A 14,305-nucleotide genomic window follows, 5' to 3' on the forward strand; every position below is an offset into this window, starting at 1 on the left:
AGTAGTTTTCCCAGTTAATGGTGGGGTAGTTGAAATCGCCCATTATTAGGGCATTAGTTTGTACCCTAATATTTTCTAGTGTATCAAGAAATGAGGAGTAGGAATCCTGGGGCATGGTGGGGGATCTTTAGCAAGCTACAATTTGCATTGCGGTCTTACCCAGAGTTAGTTGCACTTGGATAATCTCAGATGCATTATGCCGAGCAACTACCCTGGAGGTGTGGATATTCTTAATGAATATGGACATGCCTCCGCCATTAGTGCTTTGGTCCAGGTTAGGTGGCCGAAAGGTGTGGTGTGAATTATAGCCTGGTAATGCAGAGGTGCTCTCTGGAGCCTTGAACCAGGTCTCTGTCACTGCACAGATGTCGATGTTCTCCATTTTAAGGAGTGCCTCGAGTGAGTGCATTTTACGGTTTAGACTTCTAGCATTAAGTAGCATTACCCTCAGATTTTGCTTGCTTGTACCTGTTACGGTGGTGAATTTGTCATTTGAATCTTGCCTAAAAAAAGGCACTATAGGGGTGGCAAGAGCCTTAGCCAGTATCCTGAATCCCAAGGGCAACAGGTGCAGACCATCTCTGGCAAAGCATCGTGGTTTGTCGATCATGTCATCCCAGGCAGACAGATACTGGATCCCTTTAGAATGACACCAGAAGCTTAGCCAATTGTTGAAGTCAATAATTTTGTCCTTGTACTGTGGTATCATTCTGGGTGATGGCAGGATGCTACTCAGGGCTAGGGTCATACCTGCCTGGGCTACAAGATCAGAAAGCTCCTCCATGTCTTTTTTCATGTAGTCCACGAAGGTACGTCTCAGGTCATTCATACCAACATGGACAATGACAGAGACATATTTGTACTTGCTGTGGAGTGACCTGAGTGCATGCATTATGTGGCAGATCCTGGCACCTGACAGGCAGTTGACAGTAACAGTAATTATGACTATATTAACAATATTGCATAAAAACTTCTTTGCTATTATAATATAGTAAATTGATTGACATGGCATAAGCTCAAAATGCTTGTGTCTTCACATTAAGAAGTGATGCATAGTTGATCGCTGTTTCATGAGCAGCGCTGGTTAAAATATGACAACTGTGCCAGAGAGAGAGAGAGAGTGAGAGAAAGTCAAGGAAAAGTTATAAAAAGCACCTCCGGGTTGTTGGCCAGCTGAAAAAGTCAGTGTTATGCTCATTTGAATTGTTGAGGATTAATTTGCTTCAGTTTGCTCTGAAAGTAATGAAGCAGTCCACGCAATAAAGTGGAATGAGAATGAAACTGTAGTTCAGTTGATATGAAATTGCTCATATTTCTGTGCCATGAAGCAGGGCTTCTGCAATTTAAAATATAATCAGTGTCTCACACATGAGGAGACTAGACTAGTAGAGACTAGGCTGAGTTGTTCTTGAATGGCTTAGATGATTAATTTTAAAATCTAAGCCTCTTTTCACCATGGCTTCATTAATAAGAAGAGAGAGCAATATTAAAAGATGAGCATGTGCTGCCCTCTCTAGTGCTTGATTCGTTCATTTAATTGCCCTGGAGTATGAGTAGTCTTTTAAGTTTTAGTATTCAAACAAAGTAATATTATACAAACACATGTAATTTAACCAAATAAAATAAAATAAATCAAAATATAGCATTGTCTTTTACCCAGTTTGTTTTCCTTTTTAGTTCTAAATAAATTATTTCTTCACTATATAAATATATTGCAGAAATGCATGTAGTTAGTCCATCAAACTACTGTTTAAGAAATATACCCCAACTTCATGGCTCAATTGAGAAATCTGTTTATGTCTCCTGGAATTATTCAGACACCTGGATTTCTAATCAAACATCTTTTTTTGCCTAGCATAGCCCATTTCATATATGTATTCAGCAAGCGAACCAAGTCATAAGTAGTAAAACATAATTTAACCAAGCCATGGGTAGTAAAAGCTATTTAACCAAGTCATAGGTAGAAAAAGATAAATTAGACCTGAAATGCTGACACATATTAATGTGGCCGTATGATTTTGCTTATGGTTTTATTCAGTATTGATACATCCAGATGTGGAAAACTTCTCATTTGACCAGGGAGCATAAATATCAGGATAGTCAAGCTATCCTTAGGGTATGTAATTATCACAAATACGTCATAAAAGATTTCTATATTACAGTATACCCAGTATTAGGTTTGATAAAAGTCAGACTGAAATTCATTCAGATTATCAAAATGCTAGATGGTTTAAAAAAAAAAAAAAAAAAAGCATGAGCAGACAGAGTGGGTAATCTTTTTACATAAGATTGTGTGTGTGTGTGTGTGTGTGTGTGTGTGTGTGTGTGTGTGTGTGTGTGTGTGTGTGTGTGTGTGTGTGTGTGTGTGTGTGTGTGTGTGTGTGTGTGTGTAGATATATATATTTTTTATTTAGTTGGTAACATAGCGGTAAATACCTATCTTTAGATCTTAGTAACACTGCTATATTACTTTGCATTGACCAACAAATTTGATCCCTTTCTTCTTCATCTTCACTTGGATCCCTGGCTGCCTTTTATTTTTTACATAACGATAGATTGACTTGACCGCAAAATGAGGTAATAATTCTGTTTACTCATTCCTTTACATACAGGTAATATGGCTTGAGTTTTCTTCTTGTCTTCCCATTCTTCTCCATTTGTATATACACTTCCCTGTTGTCTAACCTCACATCAGTGTTCTTATTGTCCCTTACCTTCTTTGTTGGCTTCTTTCAAAGTAGCCAGAGCTTGTGCTATGGTATCCTCAGAGCCATCAGCATTTACACCCAGCTGTTTTTTTTTTGCAGGCATAAGGCACTTACACACATATCCAGCATTTGGAGATTGCCTGCACCAGTAGCTTTTGAGGCATGCACTGAATAGTTAATGCTATTCATTAACACATACAAAATCACATGGTCTATCCTTGGCATTACCTGCAGTGCAGAGTTAGTCCAAAATGATACAAAATACACTGAACCCACTGACATTGCCAACATTCTGGCAGACAGGTTCAGTGCAAATTTCTCCTCCCCCCCAAAAGGAGAAATAACTATCCCAGCAGAGTGTAGCCTCCCTAACATCTCAGATGCCCAGGTGAGAGCCGCCCTCTCTAAAGCTAAAAACACAGCATCAATGGGACCAGATGGTGTCCCAGGCTGTGTGCTACATGAACTCAAAGAGGAACTAAACCCACACATAAGGCTGCTGTTTAATCTTAGCCTTACTACAGGATAGGTACCCAAAGAGTGGCGTACGGCAACAGTGGTCCCACTTCACAAAGGCGGTGCTTCTACGGACCCTGGAAATTACCACCCCATAAGCTTGATGAGCCTGGTCTGCAAAGCTATGGAGAGGATCATTATGGAACTCATAAACAAAGACATTGGGGACCTACAGACATTGGATTCTACCCAATTTGGCTTTGTCAAGGGCAGATCCTGCCTTTTGAACTTGGTCGACTTTTTTGAAACAGTCACTAAGGCCATTGATGAGGGTAAGGCAGTTCACACAGCCTACCTTGACCTTGCAAAAGCCTTTGACACAATACCCCATGTGGGCATCATAGACAAACTCACCAGCTTAAATTTAAACCCATATGTCACAAGATGGGTTGCAAACTGGCTCAAGGACAGAACCCACAGGGTCAGAGTTGCTGGAGCTATGTCAGACTCTAAGCCAGTCACAAGCGGTGTCCCACAGGGCTCAGTCCTGGGACCCCTCTTGTTCGGCATTTATTTTTCCGAGGTACAGGCAAACATAGGAGGATTGTGGCTGACAAAGTTCGCAGATGACTGCAAACTGGGCGCCATAATTGATACTCCAGCGGACACAAACATCCTTCAGAGAGGCCTCATAGAAATGGATAATTGGTGCCAGAGCCATGGCCTTAAGCTGAGCGCCAAAAATGTATAGTCATACCCTTTGGGAAAAACAAGGTACCGACAAATTACCACATAGGTGGTAATCCATTAAATCTGGAAGAGGTAATCAGGGACTTAGGGACCCAGGTTGACAGTAACCTCTCATTTGACACTCACATTGCCAAAGTGGTTAGGAAGACCTTCTATATTGCCCACCTTATCATGAAGGGTTTCACATCTAGATCAAGAGAGGTCATTGTGCCCTGTACTCTTCTCTTATCAGGCCAATGATTGAGTACAATGCCCCATTTGGGATGTATCTCACCTGACACCTGCAGCAGTTGGAAAGACCCCAAAGTTCCTCACCAAGAGGATAAAGGGTCTTAAACATATGTCATATGCTGCCCGACTGAAAAAACTCCAGCTCTATTCAGTCGCATACCGCCTACTCAGAGGTGATCTGTGCCTGACGTACAAGGCCATGTCCAATCCGGAATTAATGGACATGCTCCACCTCAGAAAATCCAAATCCATCAGAGCCATGAGAACAAGAGCCTTAAACCTCAACACAGAAATAAATAGGACATGCTGGAGAGACAGATTCATAACCCAGAGGCTCCATACACTCTGGAACAGAATCCCAGTCCATGTTAGGCAGAGCCCCTCACTGACTCTATTCAAGAGAAATCTTGATGAGTGGATGGGAGATCATAGGTTTACCCCGGGGGTCATCTCTGTGTCACTACTAGACAGAGGCACAGTAAACTAAACCCTAAAAGGGCATAGTATTCTCATCCTAAGGGGTGGTGAAAGCCACACACACTCTGGCTAGGCTTATAAATGCCCTAGGGCAGATAGCCTAGTACGAACCTATGAACCTATGAACCTATGGCTGTGATTTTACATTGTGGGCATGTGTCTGTATGTATTTATCAGATAGATAGCCTGCATGCATAAGACCGCACTGTAAAATGTTTAGGATAATGACACTGAGGCTAAGACAAATATCTTTATTAAAGAACATGAAATATGCATAAAAAAATAACCTTCTTGGACTGCGGTACAGAAAATGGAAAGGAAGAAACTGAAAGGTATTGAATGGTTTAGGGCACAGATTACAGCTAAGTGATATTGTAGGGGGAAATAGCATTGGAATAAGCTAACTACATTGCAGGAAGCAGTTTTTATTTAAGTTGTTCTTATGCCCTGTGCAGGCTAGTCCATTTTTTCACAACAAATATCATTATTTTTCCCTCATGAATGCTCTTTCTGGCATTGCTAACCCTCTGTTCTCTTGCCAGCACTGTATTTATTTAATTATTTATCTTCTGTTGACTAGGTTAGTGTTACCACATTTCAGTGGCGGTCCAGGGTTGTATTAATACTAACTGTAGGATTTTTGGGCACCGCACCAGGAAACTTCCCCTAATCTTGATTTTGGGGAGTCCTGAGCCAACAAGGAAAAGAGACAAGCTTTTCTACCAGAGCTGGAGTTCGAAGGTGCAAATGCTGAATATTTTGCTGGAATGGAGCAGAAAAAGAAGTTCTAATTGAAGAAGCAATTTAATGCATTATAAAATGAGGACTTGGTTTGTTTGTTGAAAGAGTATGAAGCAGATGGTGAAAAGGCTATAGAATGGTCGCAAGCAGTGAAACAGTATACTGATTTTGATTAGAAAGCAGATGTGAGGAGTCAGGCTCCATAGTGTGAGCCATATGAAATCAACAGAATGAGCAGTGAAAACAGAAAGGGTTATGCATCAGTAGCAAGCAAGGTTGAGAAATGGTTGGAGAGGAAAGTAGCTGACAGAAAACATCCTATGGTCCAAATTAAAGCTAAGTTAAACAGTAAGTGTGACAGGTGTACTATGTGGGGCAAACTTAATAAGCCTTTAGGCTTTCCATTCAGTCAATAATCAATCTATTATTCAGCTACAAACTGAAACTTTCTGGGATAAAACCTTTGAATCTGTGGACTTATTACAACTTTTATGGCACAATTAACTGAAAAACACAAGATATATCATTGGAATGACTATATGTTTTCAGGAGCATACAACTTACTGAAAGAGAGACTTTTTTAACAGTTTAGAATTAATGTATTTGAAGAAATTGACATTCATAACTACCTTAAAGACTTATGTAATGAATTCCACAATATTTCTAAAATTTATGATAATGTAGGTATTTGGAATGAGACATGGGAAGCTTGGGTCAATCTAATGCAAAAAGACATAAGAATATGTCATTTATCTTGTATTGTGAACGTCCAAAGGCATGAAAGGCATACAAAATATGTCACTGAGGCTAATCCATATAATCCATTTAAAATGCATTTTTTGTGATGATTCTACCCATTTGATTTCTAATCATAATATGGGGAGATAAAATCAGTCTGGGCAAGTGGGACACACAAAAAAGTGAAATATAAATGTAATACTGTGGGGCATTTTAGGTTTGACTGTACATAGACACTGGAATAATTGGGTCTATATTAGAACACCGAACATTCAAATTTCGAGTGTTCTAATATCAACCCATTTTCAGCGAATGCTGAAAATATCGAAGAAACAGAAAACCAAATTTTTTCCTAGGGAAAGAATTCCATTGTCCATTTCTGTTGCTGTGGTATTTTCAGCACTGTGGTGGAAAGTTACGGGTCGGGTTCAGGTAAGTGTGCGATTGTGTGGACGTGAGGGTTAGGGCGGGGTAGGTGAGTTAGGGTTAGGGCGCGGGTGAGGTGACTGTGTGATAGTGACAGACCTTAGGATTAGGGTTTAAGTTAAGGTAAGTGGATAGTTAGTGGTTTATGTATAGTTTAGTGTAGGGTTAGATGTAAGAGTTTAGGTGTATGTGTGTGGATTGCTGTTTGTTTGGTGTGCTTGTGTTGTGTGTATGTGTTTTGGAACAGCAAATGTTTTTCCCTAGGAAAAAATTTGCTGTTCTGAATGTTCCATGTTTTAAATTTTCAATTCATAGGGTTCGATATTAGAATACTCGAAATTTTGAATGTTCGATGTTCTAATATAGACCCGAATAATTAGATAGAAAAGGAAAAGTATATGAATTTAGTGAGGGATTACAGGATAGTTCTATAGAAGAAACTGAAGAGGGATAGTTTGAATTAAATAAAAAAGATAGTTAAGAGGAGGATGAGCTACCTGATAATAGCTTATAAATAAAAGATAATGAACGTGAAATAGATTTAATGTATTAGATAAAGAGCAGGAAGAGTGTGAGGGGTTAAAAGACAAAGAATGCCAAACTTAAACCATAGGTTCTCATGTGAGAGATAGAAAAGGAAAACTATTCTGAGGAAAAGTGATAGCAAAAGGGGACAACAAATGACCTTTGTACTTATCTCTGTAAATGTAAACAGTTTTGTTAATACAGAAAATGAGTGCCAGTTTTACTTTGGTATAACAAATATAATGCTGATATAACAATCCTGTTGGATGTACACACAAGGGCAACATATATAGGACATATGAGGTGATACAGTTGTATAGCGTTTGGGGGAAGAAAAATGTTTAGATCTGTTATTACTGATACACTTACCTTCCTTTCAGGTAATGAATATGTATAGGATAATACTAGGTAGCGTGTTAAATTGCTGATTAAATGCTATGGTATTGAGACTAACAGTTATATATGCAGGCATTGATTTACAAAACAGATATTATATGTTACATGACATTCAGTTATTTGATGGTTACAATGCATATTATTCATCTAGAATTTATGTGAATCTAAGAGGTAGAAAAAATTAAATGGGCAAAGATATTCATATGGACAGGACATTTTAAGAAAATTGGATTTACAGTTAGGCAAGTAACACTCATTTGCAATGAATATGGTTAAAACTATGAGAAACAGATAATTTTGTTTACAGTAAAGACTTAAAAAAATATAAGGCAGAAAGTGAATTTTTGGAGACCAGTTGGTATAATTGTTAAGGTCTTTGTCTCCCATGCACAACGTACAAAGTTCGATACTGACTTTCGGCCAATGCCTGTTTGGAGTTTACATGTTCTCCCTGTGTCTCTGTGGGGTTCCTCCCACTTCCGAAAAACATGATGAGTGTTTCCATCTCAAACTCACCAAAGAACAGAGCTGTGGGCAGTAGCACAGACTCTACATGGTCCCCTATAGGGGGAAAAGTCATACAGACCAACCACTTTGGGCATCTACTGTGGTACATAGTATCCTCAAGATGAGAGTACCCAGATCATAGACTGCACGCCATGACAGATCTAGTCACTCAGTGGTGCAAAGTATGGCACTAGGTGATTTGGTCATGTTGGCTAATGTCACCAAATGGTCATGGGTGGTTATTGATGATAACTGGGTTGGGGACCTGGCCTACTCCAATGGAGACCAGGGAACCATGCTAAAAGTAGGATGGGTGTATGTGCCCATATTGGCCAGCGTGTGCCCACCATAAAGCCCAGCAGCCCTGCCTCAATAAGCACAATAAAGACCAGCAGCCCTAAGGTCAATAAGATACTGGCAAGCCGGTGACCACTTGTCCAGCCTGGGTTAACTGAGTTAGCTCTGTTGAGCGAAAGATGGATGTAAAACCAATCAACCTGTCAAACGTGAACTGAAAATTGCTACATTCAGTGTAGGTTCACTAACAAGATGCACCTTGGAAGTGGATGCCATTATGATATAGAGGAGGCTGGATATCCTATGTATCCAAGAGGCAAGATGGAAGGGCAGTGCAGCAAAGCCACTTGGCTTGGGATCCAGAGACTACTGCTTAAGTGGAGGACAGGCTAGAAATGGCGTGGGAGTTGAGGTGAAAGAGAGGCTTCAGAAGACAGTGAGATATGTCATCAGAATTAGTGATAGACTCATAGTAATCAGAGTACAGTGTAATGATAAGAAAATATTCATAATCTCAGCCTGAGCCTCACAGCAGGGTTCGTGACCTACTAGACAAAGCAGGACAACATGAATTGGTGTCGATAATGGGTGACATGAATGCATATAATGAGACAGACAGAATGGGACTGCCTGAGTCCATATGGGTGTGGCAACAGGAATAAAAAAGTGGAGGCCATTCTAGACTCCTGTCTGGCAAATAGCTTGATAGTAGCCATGGTTCATAAATAAAGACAGTCAGAAGATCACTTACATGAGTGGCCAACATGCAACTGAGGTAGATTTCCTCCAAGTAAGAAAAGGGCACCGGGGTAGAATCAATGACTGCAAAGTCATCCCCAGTGAAACAGTCAGCCCAGAGCATAAACCACTGGTTGCCACAATCAGCTGCAAGCAGATGCCAGAGAAGGTGCTCTAATATCAACAGAGACCAGGCTGAAGACCAGGAAGATGACTGGAAAGAAAGTGCAACAGTTCAAGGAATTAATCAGGGCTCTATCACCCCCAAGATGAGGAGGAAATAGTTGGAGATGAAGAAGAATCACAGCGCCTCAAAACAGCATGTGTGAGGACTACTGAAGGGATATGTGGCTTAGCCAGGTAAGGAAATAAGGTACATAAGGAAAGCTAGTGGTGGAATTCAGAAGTCCAGGAAGTCATTAAAAGAAAGAAGGAGTGCAGGAAAAAGTGGGAGATAGAAAATATGGACCAAGCTAGGAAGGAATACATATTGCCTAACAAAGAAGCTAAGAAAGGGGTTGCAATAGCAAAGAACAGGGTATCGGAGACACTGTACCAGCTTCTGGAAAGTGACTCAGTAAGTGGCACAAAGAAACTATATCAGGTTGCAGGCAGAGACAGAAAGATAAAGAAGATAGTCAGATACCCTTCATAAGGGATGCCAGCAACAAACTGCTCACCAATCCACAGGACATCAAAGGCAGATGGAAGGAGTATTTCCAGCAGCTTCTGAATGAAGAAAACTTCACAGAAGCTGTACTACCACAGACACAGACAATGATGAGAGAAGAAGAGGAACCCAACCTAGAAGAAGTAAAAATAGCATTAAAGAAAATGAAGTCAGGGAAATCAGCAGGCTCAGGTGAGGTCATAGCAGATATGATAAAGATGCTAGGTGAGATAGAGAAGAAATGGCTTCTGGGGGCACTTTACCAATATGTAGAGAAATGCATATCCCAGATGACTGGAGAATAAGCATACTCATGCCAGTGCACAAAAATAAAGGGGACGGCCACAACTGTGGGCAGTACAGAGGCATCAAACTCCTGTCACATTGCATGAAAGTTCTGGAGAGGGTGATTGATAAACAGGTATGCAGAGTAGTAGAAAGTCAGATGGGAAATGAGCAGTTCAGATTCAAATTAGGATGCAGCACAACTGACCCAATATTTGCAGTAAGACAGATAGTTGAGAAGAAACTAGAGATGAGGAAAGAGTCCAACAGGGCATTCCTACACTTGGAAAAAGCAAATGACAAGGTTCCAAGAAAGCTGATTTGGGCAGTATTGCAGTGGTTCGAAGTCCCAGAAACATTGATAGAATTAGTGCAGACTATGTACAAGGACCCAATAAGTCAAGTATGAACAGTGTTTGGTCTCAGTGAGGGGTTCCCAGTGGGAGTGGGTGTGTAGCAGGGTTACTGATGATGGACTACATAATTAAACAGGTCAGAGGAGACAGATCAACAAAGTTGCAGTATGAAAATAATGTGCCATTACAAGCAGAATCTGAATAAGAACTTCAGCGAAGGATAGGGGAATGGAATTTAAAACTGAACTCATGTGGGATGAAGCTAAGCACAGATAAGACAGTGGTAATGACAGTAAACTGGGGAAATCAAAAGAATCTAAGAATTGTGATAGAAGGGAAGATAGTAGAACAAGTTAATAGCTTCAAGTATCAGGAGGGGTGGCTGAGAACAAGGGAATGGAGAGGTCAAAGCTGGAATCAGAGGGCCTACAGCCAACTGGCATAGAGTCTCAGGTGTAGTGAATGACAGAAGAATGCCAAAGAAGCTGAAAAGTAAGGTTTACAAGACAGTAGTGCAACCAGTACTACTGTATAGTACAGAAACCTGGGCAGTAAAGGCAGAGCAGATGAGGAAGCTAGAGGTGATGAAGTGTCTGAGAAGGGTGGTAGGATGCACACTGTGGGAAAGGTGATGAAATCAAGACATAAGAGCAAAAGCCTATGTAGCTACAATTTCAGAAAAGATCAAAGAGAACAAATTACTGTGGTATGGACACGTGCAGAAAAGCAAAAGACAATCTGATGAAGAAGATTTGAGACAGACAGGAAGAAGGTAAGAGGAAATGAGGAGGTCCAGCAAAGAGGTGGACGGATTGTGTGAGATAAGATCTGTGATAGGTATGCACATTGAAGAAGGCATGAATGTGTCATTGAATTGAGAGAGGTGGCAACAGTTAAAATGTCACCCCGACTCCATGTAGAAAATGGAAAAAGGGGGGTGGGGTCGATGATGATTTATATATATATATATATATATATATATATATATATATATATATATATGTGTGTGTGTGTATATATATATATATATATATATATAATTATATATATATATATGTGTGTGTGTGTGTGTGTGTGCGCGTGTGTGTGTGCGTGTGTGTAAATATATATATATATATATATATATATATATATATATATATATAGGTTCATAGGTTGGTATTAGGCTATCGGCCATAGGGCCTATACAAGCCTAGCCATAACAATTCTCTCGCTATTTCTTCCCACAGTATTTATTTCCCTGGACCCCTGTCTAGCAGGGTGACTGACGGGATCCTAGGGGTGAATTTCCTATCTCCTATCCAATCATCAAGGTTCCTTTTGAAGAGGGCCAAAGAAGTGCTCTGCTTGACATGTATGAGCAGTCTATTCCAGAGTCTGGGGAGTCTCTGGGTCAGGAACCTATCTCTCCAGCATGTTTTGTTCATTGTGTTGACAAGGTTTAGATCCCTGGAGAGTGTACCTCCTAGGGATTGGGATTTCTTTAAGTGTAGCATGTCCAACAGCTCTGGGTTTGACATGGCCTTGTATATTAAGCAGAGGTTGCCTCTGAGTAGACGATATGTGACAGAGTATAGGTGGAGTTTTTTTAGATGATCAGCATAGGGCATCTGCTTTAGGCCTGTGATTCTTTTAGTGAGGGATTTCTGCAGACTTTCTAGTTGTTGCAGATGTCTTGAGAGGTACATACCAAATGGGGTGTTGTGTTCTTTAATGAGTCTAATGAGGGATGAGTACAGTGGGACAATGACCTCCTTTTTTTCTGGATGAAAAGCCCTTAGTAATGAGGTGTGCCACATAGAACGATTTCTTGAGTGTTGTGGCGATGTGGTTATTGAAGGTGAGACCACTGACCACCTGTTTCCCTAAGTCTCTTATCAGACTTTCGGTGTTTAGTGTACTCTCACCTAAGTGGTAATTCATGGGTACATATTTTTTCCCAAAGGGGGATAACTATACATTTCTTGGCATTGAGCTTGAGCCCATGGGTCTGGCACCAAGCATCTGTTTCTGTAAGACCCTTTTGTAGAACATCCACATCATTTGGGGATTCGGTAATTGTTCCCAGTTTGCAGTCATCTGCAAACTTTGTTAGCCAGAGTCCCTTAGCGTTGGACTGTACTTCAGAGAAATAGATGCCAAACAAGAGCGGTCTCAGGACTGAACCCTGAGGTACTCCACTTGTCATTTGTCTGGAGCTGGGTTTGGAGTCAGTTATTTTTACAGTGTGGGTTCTGTCAGTAAGCCAGTTGGCAACCCATCAAGTGATGTAGGTATTAATGCCCAGCTTAGTAAGTTTATCTATGATTCCAGAGTAGGGGATGGTGTCGAGGGGTGGTATATATATATATATATATATATATATATATATATATATATAGATATATATATATATATATATATATATATATATATATATATATATATATATGTATATATAGATCTACTTTGATTCACTGAAAACTCATTTCAATCAATTTCAAAACACTCACACAAAATCGCTGAAAGCTCATATCACTGAAAACTCATTTTACTGAATCACATTTCACTGAATGTAAGTACTGTTGAGCAAATAAAACATATATGTCCTTTTTCCCCACTGTAGTGTGATCCTGGAGTTAGTATATATAGTTGGGGTGTGTGGGGGGCACAGGCCCCCACATTGGGGGTGTGGGGAGTGTAGCGCCCCACCTAATTTTGTTTTATATTGTTAGCTGTCAGTGAAATGAGATTCATAAATATGAAAGCTAAGTAGGTGGGGGCTACAGCCCCCACACCCCCAAATGTGGGGGTCTATGCCTCCCACCCCCTAACTATATATACTAACTCCTGGATCGCACTGCAGTGGGGAAAAGGGCATATACATTTTATTTGCTCACCTGTACTTACATTCAGTAAACTGTGATTCAGTGAAATGAGTTTTCAGTGATTTGAGTTTTCAGCGATTTTTTTGAGAGTGAATTGAAATTCAGTGAAATGAGTTTTCAGTGTATGAATGTAGACCCATATATATATATATATATATATATATATATATATATATATATTGTTTGTGCCTTTCGGCTTTTTCCCTGTTAGGGGTCGCCACAGCGGAACACTGGTCCTCTAATGATTGGCAGAAGATTTTTACATACCGAGTTGCCAGCTCTGACGCACAACCTTCAATGAAGGAATGCCCATTCACGCATGTTTTCACACAGAAGACGCTCTAGCTGAGAATCGAACTGAACAGCGTCTTACTGTGAGATGACAATGCTACCACAGCACCACCACTGCAGTATAGACCCAGATATATATATATATATATATATATATATATATATTTATTTTTTTTGGGACAAAGTGCATCTATTACAAAAACAGAGAAAGAAATAAAAAGTCTGAGATATGCAGTAATTTAAAGGTTATGCTGGACTTTAGACAAATGTTATTTCAAGGTCATCTAGGTATGCCAATGTGTTATTCTACTTGGACTGAATGGTGATTACAATATAAATGTGAATATAAACAATTTATATGGAAACTGAAAATGATTGGTTTTACTCTATAAAAGGAATATATGAAGAAATATAGAAAGAATCTGAAGATGGGCTGGAAAGTAAGAATGATGGGTAGCTTTAAATTAAGAATCAGAGTAGGGGTTAGAAAAGGTTGAAATAAGATAATAGGATCATAGGATCATAGGAAGTTACATGCCTATTGGCCCTGAGGCCCTTATAAGCCTAGGCAAGAATTAAGCCCATGTTCCAACAAGTCAGCACCCTATGCCACTGTCTACCAGGGACATGGGTGCAATCCCAGGGGTGTATTTTCTGCTCTCCATCCAGTTATCCAAGTTGAGCTTGAAAAGGGTTAATGAAGCACTCTGCTATATATGGAGAGGCAGTCTATTCCACAAAAGGGGGAGTCTCTGGGACACAAATCTGCCCTGCCAACAAGTCCTAATGATGTCACAGACCAGGTTGAGGTCACACGTATGGGTTACTTGAGTGGAGCTTAACTTG

This window comes from Protopterus annectens, chromosome 3.part0 (assembly GCF_019279795.1).
Source record: "Protopterus annectens isolate FY-2018-M chromosome 3.part0, PAN1.0, whole genome shotgun sequence".
Lineage (NCBI taxonomy): Eukaryota > Metazoa > Chordata > Ceratodontiformes > Protopteridae > Protopterus > Protopterus annectens.